The sequence below is a fragment of the Triticum dicoccoides genome, chromosome 5A, assembly GCF_002162155.2.
Source record: "Triticum dicoccoides isolate Atlit2015 ecotype Zavitan chromosome 5A, WEW_v2.0, whole genome shotgun sequence".
NCBI classification, from domain to species: domain Eukaryota; kingdom Viridiplantae; phylum Streptophyta; class Magnoliopsida; order Poales; family Poaceae; genus Triticum; species Triticum dicoccoides.
The window spans coordinates 425,491,189-425,504,187 of record NC_041388.1 but is presented as its reverse complement, the minus strand read 5'-3'; positions in this window follow the sequence as shown (position 1 = coordinate 425,504,187).

Here is a 12,999-nt window from a genome sequence, read left to right as displayed (position 1 = left end):
AAAAAGTATATAAAAATAAATAAAACAGTAATTAAAATAAAAACAAATTTAATTAATTAATTAAATTAATTAAGTTAATTAACCTTGATTAATTAATCTAATTAACATGTTAGCTTAATTAAACAGTGATTAGTTTAACTAAACCCTAATTAACCTAACAGAGTATGACAGGTGGGTCCCACTGGACCCACGCGTAAGTTTGACTTAGTCAACTCTGTTGACTGCTGACGTCAGCATGACATCATGCTGACGTCATAAATCCATTTTTCGAATTAATTAAATAATTAATTAAATTCCAGAAATTAATAAAATCTTTAAAAAAATCATATCTTTTAATCAGTAACTCGGATTAAAATATTTTCAACATGAAAGTTGCTCAGAACGACGAGACGAATTCGGATACGCAGTCCGTTCGTCCGCCACACCCCCCTAACCTATCGAACCCGCAACTTTCCACCTCCGGCTCCTCTGCCCGAAAAACACGAAACACCGGGAATACTTTCCCGGATGTTTCCCCCCTTAACCAGTACCACCTCATACCACGTTAGGGCACGCCTAGCATCGCTTCTTGACATGTCATGCATCGATATGCATCTGTTTACTTGGTATTCATTGTTTCTTCCCCCTCTTCTCTCGGGTAGACTACGAGACCGACGCTGCTGCTGCCCAGTTCGACTACGGAGTGGACGACCCCTCACTCTTGCCAGAGCAACCAGGCAAGCCCCCCCCCCTTGATCACCAGATATCGCCTATTCTTCTCTATACTGCTTGCATTAGAGTAGTGTAGCATGTTACTACTTTCCGTTGATCCTATTCTGATGCATAGCCTGACATTGTTGCTACACTTGTTGATACCTTACCCGCAATCCTAAATGCTTAGTATAGGATGCTAGTTTATCATCATTGGCCCTACATTCTTGTCAGTCTGCCTTGCTATACTACTGGGCCGTGATCACTCGGGAGGTGATCACGGGTATATACTATACATACATACATTCTATACAGATGGTGACTAAAGTCGGGTCAGCTCGAAGAGTACCCGCGAGTGATTCACGGATTGGGGGCTGAAAGGACCTTTGTCCCGACGGCCCTCTGTGTGGATCTTTGTGGCGGAGCGACAGGGCAGGTTGAGACCACCTAGGAGACAGGTGGGCCTGGCCCTGTTCGGCGTTCACGGATACTTAACACGCTTAACGAGATCTTGGTATTTGATCTGAGTCGGCTACGAGCCTATACGCACTAACCATCTACGTGGGAGTAGTTATGGGTATCCCGACGTCGTGGTATCAGCCGAAGCACTTCAGACGTCAGCGACGGAGCGGCGCGCGCCGGATTGGAACGTAAGCCTGCTCTTGTATTAAGGGGGCTAGTTCTGCTTCCGGCCGCCCTCGCAACGTGCAGGTGTGCTATGGGCGATGGGCCCAGACCCCTGTGCGCTTAGGTTTAGACCGGCGTGCTGGCCTCTCTGTTTTGCCTAGGTGGGGCTGCGACGTGTTGATCTTCCGAGGCCGGGCATGACCCAGGAAAGTGTGTCCGGCCAAATGGGATCGAGCGTGTTGGGTTATGTGGTGCACCCCTGCAGGGAAGTTAATCTATTCGAATAGCCGTGATCTTCGGTAACAGGACGACTTGGAGTTGTACCTTGACCTTATGACAACTAGAACCGGATACTTAATAAAACACACCCTTCCAAGTGCTAGATACAACCGGTGGTTGCTCTACCTCAGGGATACGAGGAGGGGATCGCCGGGTAGGTGTATGCTATGAGATGCTACTTGGAGATGCTACTTGGAGGACTTCAATCTACTCTCTTATACTTGATGCAAGACGGAGGCTGCCAGAAGCGTAGTCTTCGACAGGATTAGCTATCCCCCTCTTATTCTGGCATTCTGCAGTTCAGTCCACTGATATGGCCTCCTTACACATATACCCATGCATATGTAGTGTAGTTCCTTGCTTGCGAGTACTTTGGATGAGTACTCACGGTTGCTTTCTCCCCCCTTTTCCCCTTTCCTTTCTTCCTGGTTGTCGCAACCAGATGCTGGAGTCCAGGAGCCAGACGCCACCGTCGACGACGACCCCTACTACCCCGGAGGTGCCTACTACTACGTGCTGCCCGCTGACGACGACCTGGAGTAGTTAGGAGGATCCCAGGCAGGAGGCCTGCGCCTCTTTCGATCTGTATCCCAGTTTGTGCTAGCCTTCTTAAGGCAACTTGTTTAACTTATGTCTGTACTCAGATATTGTTGCTTCCGCTGACTCGTCTATGATCGAGCACTTGTATTCGAGCCCTCGAGGCCCCTGGCTTGTATTATGATGCTTGTATGACTTATTTATGTTTTAGAGTTGTGTTGTGATATCTTCCCGTGAGTCCTTGATCTTGATCTTACACGTTTGCGTGCATGATTAGTGTACGATTGAATCGGGGGAGTCACAAGTTGGTATCAGAGCCGACTGCCTGTAGGAATCCCCCTTCCACACTCCTTGGCCGAAGTCGAGTCTAGTCACTATAAAACTTTTACTAACATGGCTGTGAGCCTTACGGGCCCACGTCGCTATTGGGTGGTACTAGGATCTTTTACTCCTCAACCTTTACTCTGGGACTCTGAACTCTTTTCTACTCGGGTTAAACGAAATTACTAACTCTGACTTTAGGATCCCGTTACCACGTTCACCCCAAAGTTGGATAAGCCATAGTTATTTTGCAGGATAGCATTTTGAATAGTGCCCGTGTTGTCATTTGACTCCATTGAAACATCTTTGTTTTCAGATGGAACCCGCGAGGCAGGTCGTGCGCCAGACTGCGGCCATTGGTGTCTCAGGATCACCTGCTGTGCTAGCTGATATGATGACCTATCTGGGTTATCGCTGGCACCCTGAGTACACCGTCTACGAGGAGTACCAGGACTTTAACCAGGAGCAGTACCGTGCCATCGTCCACCTCTACTCTCGGGAGTATGAGTCCACTACCGTGCTGCACACCGCTCATGGTGTTGGAGTGACCATCGAGATGGCAGTCCACGATGCGGCTCATGCTGCTCTGACACGTCTTCGTGGAGAGTATCAGGCATTGGACACTTCCCCTTTCAGGCACATTCCTATCGCATCTGACGTTGGTGCGGAGGGATACTACACTGCCGCCTACTCCACCGTCACCCGAGAGCCTTTCCACCATCAGCGCCTGGTTCTGCATGCTGATGGGCTGGACCGAGCTAACAGAGCTCTTCGCCACGAGTTGTACACCACTCGTCAGCACCTTTACAGGGCTCTGACGCGGTTGCACCCCTTTGTCCGGTCTGGACAGCTGCCACGTTCTGCGATCTACCCAGCCAGGACCGTGATGCCCCACGGTGTCGGATGGCCAGAGGTGGGAGGCTACTCTCCCGCACTTGGTCCTCTTCTGCCACCTGAGCGTCGGGTTCTACACCAGAGTATCCGCGGCCCCCAGGCCACTGACGTGGAGGACTATCCGTTGCCTCACTACCAGCTGTCAGGTTACAACTACCTTCACAGTACCTCCTGGGACTGATGTAGTCTTGCTCATTAGTCTTAGATGCACTCGCGAGCCTACGTGCCGCCTATGATGACTTAATCTATGTACTGAACTCTGTGTACTGAACTCTATGTTCGACCCCTTTTGTAAGTTATGCCGACTATCTATGTGGTATCTGTCGTGCTCCTTTCATTATGCATGTTTCATCATGAATGACTCTTGTCTATGCAAATTTCTCAATACTGAACTACCCCTGTTATATATTAGCAGGATGGTTAGACCAGCTGGTCGTGGTCGTGGTGGCAACTTCCCACCACCGCCTGAGTACATGGCTGGTATGATCCAACAGCTTGAGATGAATCGCCAGTTCATGGAAAACATGATGGCTCAGTTTCCTCGCCCCAATATGAACCAGCATCCAAACACAACAACTCTGCAGGATTTCATACGCCTCAACCCAAGTGTGTACCGCAGCTCAACCCAGCCGCTTGATGCTGATGACTGGCTCCGTGACATCACCTATGAGATGGAGTCTGCTGATGTAGCCCCTGCCAGCTATGTCACTTTTTCTTCATTCTTTCTAAAGGGACCCGCAGCGCAATGGTGGGACAGCCACAGGCGTACTCTGCCAGTTGGAACAATCATCACCTGGCCAGACTTCCAGGCTGCTTTCCGTGCCCGCTTCATCCCACAAGGAGTCATGGACCGGAAGAGGCGTGAGTTTCGCAACCTCACCCAAGGCAACAAGACTGTTGAAGCTTATCAGCGGGAGTTTCTGGACTTATCCCGCTATGCTGAAGAAGACATTGCAACTGATGCTCGCAGACAGGAGAAGTTCCGTGAAGGCCTTCAAGCTGACATCAAGCTCACACTTCTAGTGCATGACTTTGCCGATTTCGCCACCTTGGTGAACAAGGCCATCAATGTCGAGACTGGTCTGCAAGAACACCAGAGCTCTCAAAGGCGCAACCGTGACACGGGCTCATCTTCGGGCCCGCCCTCGCAGAAGCGTAAGATATGGATCCCGAACAGCATGTACCGTCCAAATGCACCAGCCCCAAGGCAGTCTTACGCTGCACCTCGTCTGCCTACTGCTCCAACTAGGCTGCCAAGGCTTCCAGCTCCGCCACCCCAAGCTCCTGTTCCCACTCCCAATAATGGCCTGTGCTACAAGTGTGGTCAACCAGGTCACCGTGCTAGGGATTGCATTCAGAATCAGAATCAACTGGCCCTTCCAGCCGCTGGCCGTGGAAACAACCAGGCCCGCAACAACAATGCCAAGTCCTATGGCCGTGTTCATGCCAACCACATTGATCTGAATGAAGCTCAAGACCAGCCTGCTACTGTGATGGGTACACTCCTCGTAAATTCTGTACCAGCATCTGTTTTATTTGATACAGGAGCATCGCATTCATTCATGTCAGAAGATTTTGCATTCATGCATGGCATTAAAAGTGAAGACATGAACGCTTCTCTATTAGTGCACACCCCTGCGGGCCAATGTCGAACCTCCATGATTTGCAACGACGTCCCTGTAGAAATTGAAGGACTGGAATTCCTTGTCTCTCCCATCGTACTGAAGTCCTATAGCATTGATCTCATTCTGGGAATGGATTGGTTAAAGGCGCATACCGCTTCTATCGTTTGCGCCACCAAGACCGTCCATCTGCTACACCCTTCTGATGAAATAATTAGCTACGATGCTCATCTGGTTCGGAATGCCGAGGCCAGACTTTATGCCTTAAACGCATTGAACGCTGCACCACTTGAGGGCATTGAAAACATTCCCGTCGTGCGTGAATTCCTAGACGTCTTTCCTGAAGAACTCCCAGGTATTCCCCCTGCTAGAGCTGTCGAATTCGTCATCGACTTGAAACCAGGCACCACTCCTATAGCCAAGCGACCCTACAAGATGCCGCCGCATGAACTCCTTGAGCTTAAGGAGGAAATCGATAAATCTCTTCGAAGTGGTTTCATTCGCCCAAGTTGCTCTCCTTGGGGAGCACCTTCTCTCTTTGTCAAGAAGAAAGATGGGACAAACCGATTGGTCCAAGACTACCGTCCTATAAATCAAGCTACCATTCATAATAAGTATCCTCTTCCTCGGATCAATGATCTGTATGATCAATTGGCTGGATCATCAGTGTTCTCTAAGCTCGACTTGAGGTTGGGTTACCACCAGATCCGTGTTCGTGAGGAAGATATCCCCAAGACCGCCTTTGTGACTCGCTATGGTTCATACGAGTACACCGTCATGTCTTTCGGCTTAACCAATGCTCCAGCCACCTTCTCTCGCCTGATGAACTATATATTCATGGATTACCTCGACAAGTTCGTCGTGGTTTATCTGGATGATATTCTGGTATTTTCCAAGAACGAAGAGGAACATGCTGAACATCTTTGCCTCGTGCTGGAAAAGCTACGAGAGCATCAACTTTATGCCAAGTTCTCCAAATGTGAATTCTGGCTTCCCGAAGTAACCTATCTTGGGCATGTCATCTCTAAGGATGGTATTGCCGTCAACCCTGAACGAGTTCAGGCTATTCTCGATTGGACTCCTCCGAAGAACGTTAAGCAAGTCAGAAGTTTTCTCGGTCTCGCCAGCTACTGCCGTCGATTCGTCGAGAACTTCTCCAAGATTGCCAGGCCTCTGACTAACCTATTGCATAAGGGCGTCAAGTTCCAATGGACAGATAAATGTCAGGAAAGTTTCCAGGCACTCAAGGACAAGTTAACTTCTGCCCCAGTACTAGCTCCTCCTGATACGAAGAAGGACTTCGTCATTTACTGCGATGCTTCCCGTCAAGGACTAGGCTGTGTCCTAATGCAAGAGCGCAAAGTGGTTGCTTATGCCTCTCGGCAATTGCGCCCTCATGAAGAGAACTACCCAGTTCACGACCTCGAACTTGCTGCTGTCATTCATGCGCTAAAACAGTAGCGACATTACCTACTCGGTAATCGTTGCGAGATCTTCACCGACCATCAAAGTCTGAAGTATCTGTTTACTCAACCAGACCTGAACCTCCGTCAGCAGAGATGGATGGAGACTGTTGCAGACTTTGATTTGGGTATTTCCTATACACCAGGCAAGGCTAATGTAATGGCTGATGCCTTGAGCCGCGAGTCTTACTGCAACCACCTCCAGGTTCACAAAGTCCAGCCCTCACTTGTTGAAGAATTCAGAAAGCTAAACCTCCATATTGTTCCTCCGGGTGCACTCGCTCCCCCTCCTCCGGAGTTCCGCAAGATGAATCTCCGTGTTGTTTCCCAGGGTTCCCTCTATACCCTAGCTGTTGAACCCGATCTCGTGGGCACCATAAAGACAATGCAGGGATTTGACTCTGAAGTCTACAAGATTAAGCAAGACCTCAAAGAAGGAAGTTCCTCATCCTTCACTATTGCTGATGATGGCGCCTTGTACTTCAAAGGCCGCCTAGTGGTGCCGTGTAAGAAGGAAAACCTGAATATGACTCAGGAGGTTATGAAAGAAGCTCATGATACGCCTCTATGTATCCATCCTGGTAGTACGAAGATGTATCAAGACATTCGTCAGAGATTCTGGTGGTCTAACATGAAGCAAGACATTGCTCGTTATGTTGCTGAATGTGACGTTTGCCGTCGTATCAAAGCAGAACATCAAAGGCCTGCTGGAACTCTGCAACCTATATCTATTCCTGAATGGAAATGGGACCATGTCGAGATGGACTTCGTTACTGGATTTCCCAAATCACAGAAAGGTAATGATGCTATTCTTGTCGTCATTGACCGACTTTCTAAGGTTGCACATTTTCTGGCGGTCAAAGAAACGATCACTGCTAGTCAGCTTGCAACTCTCTACATGTCCAGAATTGTTTCGCTTCACGGTATTCCACTGGTTATCAGTTCAGACCGTGGCAGTTTATTCACTTCAAGATTCTGGGCAAGTTTCCAAGAAGCTATGGGCACTCATCTGTCTTTCAGCACTGCTTTTCATCCTCAGTCACAAGGGCAAGTTGAACGTGTCAACCAAGTTCTCGAAGACATGCTTCGAGCTTGTGTTATTTCCTTCGGCAAGAAATGGGAGGAATCTCTTCCGTATGCTGAGTTCTCTTATAATAATAGCTATCAAGCTAGTCTGAAGATGGCCCCCTTCGAAGTGTTATATGGACGAAAGTGCCGAACCCCTCTGAACTGGTCAGAAACTGGGGAACGTCCACTCTTTGGTCCGGATATTATCCAACATGCCGAAGAACAAGTCCGCATTATTCGCGAGAATCTCAAGACTGCTCAGTCACGCCAAAAGAGTAATTATGACCGTCATCATAAAGACATGGTCTATCAACCTGGCGAAAAGGCCTATCTTCGAGTTACACCAATGAAGGGTGCTCACCGCTTCGGGATCAAGGGCAAGCTAGCTCCTCGCTATATTGGCCCATTCACTATTCTCGAGAGGCGTGGAAAAGTGGCATATCAATTGGAGCTCCCGCCGAACCTTTCTCAGGTTCACGATGTGTTCCATGTGTCGCAACTCCGCCGTTGCTTCAAGGACCCAATCCGAGCTGTGGATCATGAAGTGCTCGAATTGCAACAGGACCTCTCCTATAAAGAGCATCCGGTCCGCATTCTCGACCAAGCTGAACGCCGCACACGCCAGAAGGCGATCAAGTTCCTCAAGGTCCAATGGTCGCACCATTCTGAAGATGAAGCCACCTGGGAACGTGAGGATCGCCTGCGTGATGAATACCCCGCACTGTTTCCTTCTACCTCCTAAATCTCGGGACGAGATTTCTTGTAGTGGAGGAGATTTGTAACGCCCGGATAATTAGGCTACAGTAAAACTCTTCTAATGATGCCATGTCGTCCGTGTTACTGTTGCTAATCAGGTGGTAGTTCAAAATCATTGCAATTCAAAATATGAATTAGTGACAAACGCCCTAAATTTTCAAAAGGCAAAGCGAAAATGTTCGGGGGTTGCCAAATATTGCACTGGTAATTATGGTGAAGAAAACACCATTTTATAAAATGCCTAAATGCCCTAAAATTAAATAAAACAGAAAGGGAAATAAATAAAAGAAAGAGATTACAGAAGAAAAAAAAAGGGAGGGGGGAGCCCCCTGGACCAGGCAGCCCAACCCACCCGCACGGCCACCACCCAACCCCCTGGCCCGCAATCAGCCTGGCCGGCCCAGCCGGCCCAGCCCCCGCACAGCGTCCCCTTCCCCTGTTCCCCCGACGCGGGTCGGAACAGGGCGCGTCCCAGCCGAACCCACCTCGCCGGCGACGAGGCGTGGGGATAAGGACGCCGACGCCGCGCCCCCTCGGTCTCCCCTCCCACTCGCCCCCACGCTCGCCCTCGGCCCCCGCGCCTCTCCCTCTCCCTCTCCCCTCCAGATCCATCTCCCCCTCCTTCCCCACCGCAACCGAGCGCCGCCATGGCCTCGCCGCCGTAAATCGCGCGGCCACAGTCGCCGCCTCGCCGCGCCTGCGTGCCCGTCGACGCCTCCGTCACCTTCCTCGCCTACCGGAGGCCTCAGCTGGAGCTCGGAGGCGCTGCAGCATCGGATCCCCTTCGTCCCCTTCTCCGGCTGCCATCGATCTTCTTCGTCTCCGGCGCCGCCCCCTGCAGCTCCTAAACCGCCACCGAGCCTTCTTGTGTGCTCCACGGTGAGCTCTCCTTCCTCTCCGCTCTCTTCTCCTCGCCCCAACGTGCTCGTAATCACCGCCTCGTACGTGCCCGAACCCATCACCGCGGGAGCTCATCGCCGACGAGCTTTCGGCGACCAAATGGTCCCGCTCCAGTGCCCGTTTAGCTCGCCCCCGCACGTAGAGCCTGCCTAGCCTCTTCTTTTGCTCCGTAGCCCGCTGTTCCGCCGTCTCCGACATCCACCCGTACGAGTCGCCGCCTCCGCTGCTCGCCGGCGTGGTTCCGGTCATCCCCGAGACCAACCCGTAGCCCCATGCGACGCGCGACGTCGTTAGCTTTCGAACGGGAGTAGCCACGCCCGTTTTGGGCCACCGTGGCGGAATCCCGCAGCTCGCCGGCGTCCTCCGCCGTGTTTTGGCTTGCCAAAGCCAACTCCGGCGCCGGCACCCGACGTGGCTGACCTGGGGCTACCACCAGGGTCACTGCCAACGGGCCCCACGGGTCCCAGTTGACTGGGTTGACCAGTCAACCCTGCTGACTTGGCAACCCCCAGCCACTGACCAGTGGGGCCCACCCCCCTAATTAACAGGAATTAATTAAATTAGTTTAGTTAACCTAAATTAGACAATGACAGGTGGGCCCAGTAGTTTAATAACTGAATTTAGATTAGTTTGAACCCTGTTTAACCCACTGTCTATGACAGGTGGGTCCCCCATGTCAATTTGACTAGTCAACCGAACTGCTGGCTGCTGACGTCACTCTTATGTCATGCTGACGTCATAAATTCATTTTCGAATTAAATAATTAAATAATTAAATTTCAGAAATTAATATAATCTTTAGAAAATCATATCTTTTAATCCGTAACTCGGATGAAAATACTTTCTACATGAAAGTTGCTCAGAACGACGAGACGAATCCGGATACGCAGCCCGTTCGTCCGCCACACACCCCTAGCATACCGAACTCGCAACTTTCCCCCTCCGGTTCACCGGTCCGAAAACGCGAAACACCGGGAATACTTTCCCGGATGTTTTCCCCCTTCGTCGGTATCACCTACTACCGCGATTGGGCACACCTAGCATTGTTACTTGTCATGTCATGCATCGATATGCATTTGTTTGCATTGTATTCATTGTTTCTTCCCCCTCTTCTCTCCGGTAGACTACGAGACCGACGCTGCTGCTGCCCAGTTCGACTACGGAGTTGACGACCCCTCTCTCTTGCCAGAGCAACCAGGCAAGCCCCCCCCTTTGATCACCAGATATCGCCTATTCTACTCTCTATACTGCTTGCATTAGAGTAGTGTAGCCTGTTACTGCTTTCCGTTGGTCCTATTCTGATGCATAGCCTGACATTGTTGCTACATCTGTTGATACCTTACCTGCAATCCTAAATGCTTAGTATAGGATGCTAGTTTATCATCATTGGCCCTACATTCTTGTCAGTCTGCCTTGCTATACTATTGGGCCGTGATCACTCGGGAGGTGATCACGGGTATATACTATACATACATACATACTATACAGATGGTGACTAAAGTCGGGTCAGCTCGAAGAGTACCCGCGAGTGATTCACGGATTGGGGGCTGAAAGGACCGTTGTCCCGACGGCCCTCTGTGTGGATCTTTATGGCGGAGCGACAGGGCAGGTTGAGACCGCCTAGGAGAGAGGTGGGCCTGGCCCTGTTCGGCGTTCGCGGATACTTAACACGCTTAACGAGATCTTGGTATTTGATCTGAGTCGGCTACGAGCCTATACGCACTAACCATCTACGTGGGAGTAGTTATGGGTATCCCGACGTCGTGGTATCAGCCGAAGCACTTCAGACGTCAGCGACGGAGCGGCGCGCGCCGGATTGGAACGTAAGCCTGCTCTTGTATTAAGGGGGCTAGTTCCGCTTTCGGCCGCGTACGCAACGTGCAGGTGTGCTATGGGCGATGGGCCCAGACCCCTGTGCGCTTAGGTTTAGACCGGCGTGCTGGCCTCTCTGTTGAGCCTAGGTGGGGCTGCGACGTGTTGATCTTCCGAGGCCGGGCATGACCCAGGAAAGTGTGTCCGGCCAAATGGGATCGAGCGTGTTGGGTTATGTGGTGCACCCCTGCAGGGAAGTTAATCTATTCGAATAGCCGTGATCTTCGGTAACAGGACGACTTGGAGTTGTACCTTGACCTTATGACAACTAGAACCGGATACTTAATAAAACACACCCTTCCAAGTGCCAGATACAACCGGTGGTCGCTCTACCTCAGGGATACGAGGAGGGGATCGCCGGGTAGGTGTATGCTATGAGATGCTACTTGGAGATGCTACTTGGAGGACTTCAATCTACTCTCTTATACTTGATGCAAGACGGAGGCTGCCAGAAGCGTAGTCTTCGACAGGATTAGCTATCCCCCTCTTATTCTGGCATTCTGCAGTTCAGTCCACTGATATGGCCTCCTTACACATATACCCATGCATATGTAGTGTAGTTCCTTGCTTGCGAGTACTTTGGATGAGTACTCACGGTTGCTTTCTCCCCCCTTTTCCCCTTTCCTTTCTTCCTGGTTGTCGCAACCAGATGCTGGAGTCCAGGAGCCAGACGCCACCGTCGACGACGACCCCTACTACCCCGGAGGTGCCTACTACTACGTGCTGCCCGCTGACGACGACCTGGAGTAGTTAGGAGGATCCCAGGCAGGAGGCCTGCGCCTCTTTCGATCTGTATCCCAGTTTGTGCTAGCCTTCTTAAGGCAACTTGTTTAACTTATGTCTGTACTCAGATATTGTTGCTTCCGCTGACTCGTCTATGATCGAGCACTTGTATTCGAGCCCTCGAGGCCCCTGGCTTGTATTATGATGCTTGTATGACTTATTTATGTTTTAGAGTTGTGTTGTGATATCTTCCCGTGAGTCCCTGATCTTGATCGTACACGTTTGCGTGCATGATTAGTGTACGATTGAATCGGGGGAGTCACACGAAGCCGAGTATATTGCTGCCGGAAGTTGTTGTGCCCAATTATTATGGATGAGGCAAACTTTGATGGATTACGGTGTCAAATGTGACAAAGTGCCTCTTTGGTGTGACAATGAAAGTGCCATCAAGATCGCCGAGAATCCGGTTCAACATAGCAAGACCAAGCATATTGAGATTCGTCATCATTTCATTAGAGATCATGTGGCCAAGGGAAACATTGAGTTACTCCATGTCAACACCGAGAATCAACTAGCAGACATCTTCACCAAGCCCCCTGACGAAGCAAGATTCCGCGAGTTAAGGCATGAGCTAAATATCGTGGATATTAGTAACTTCGGATGAAACTCTTGCTCACACACACATACTCATGTACTATCTTGCTTAGATGTAGGCACATGTCTAGGGGGAGCTAGCTCAACTCATGAGCTATCTTATCCTAGAAGTGCATAAAACAAACACAATCTTTCACATAAGCCACTTTAGGTGATACTTGTGCTTCAAAGATGAGTATTGGTCTTGGGCCCAAGGTTCATATCTTCGCGGTGCCATACCAACTAAACTCAAACATGGTGGCCTCGGCCACCGCCCTCGCTTGAGGGTTGTGTCCGTGTTTGTTTCGTTTGTGTGGTGTGTTGTTTCTTTTCTTTTTTGGTTGGTTCTCCTCGCTTCTCTTTTGGTACAAGTGCTCCACATATACCCTTTCCATAGTGATAGGACTTTCCTCGTGGCGTATTCAGAAATGTAGACCGAGTGCTTTGTGAAGTAGGGGTAAGAGTATACACTCAGCCCTGTATTTAAAAATCCACTCATGTCAAAGTTCCTGAATACCTCGTGCGCACGGGCCTGCACCGTGCACACGGGGCCCCCATGCGCATGGGCTCTGTACCGTGTGCACGGGACCCCCGTGCGCACGGGGATCCTTAGCC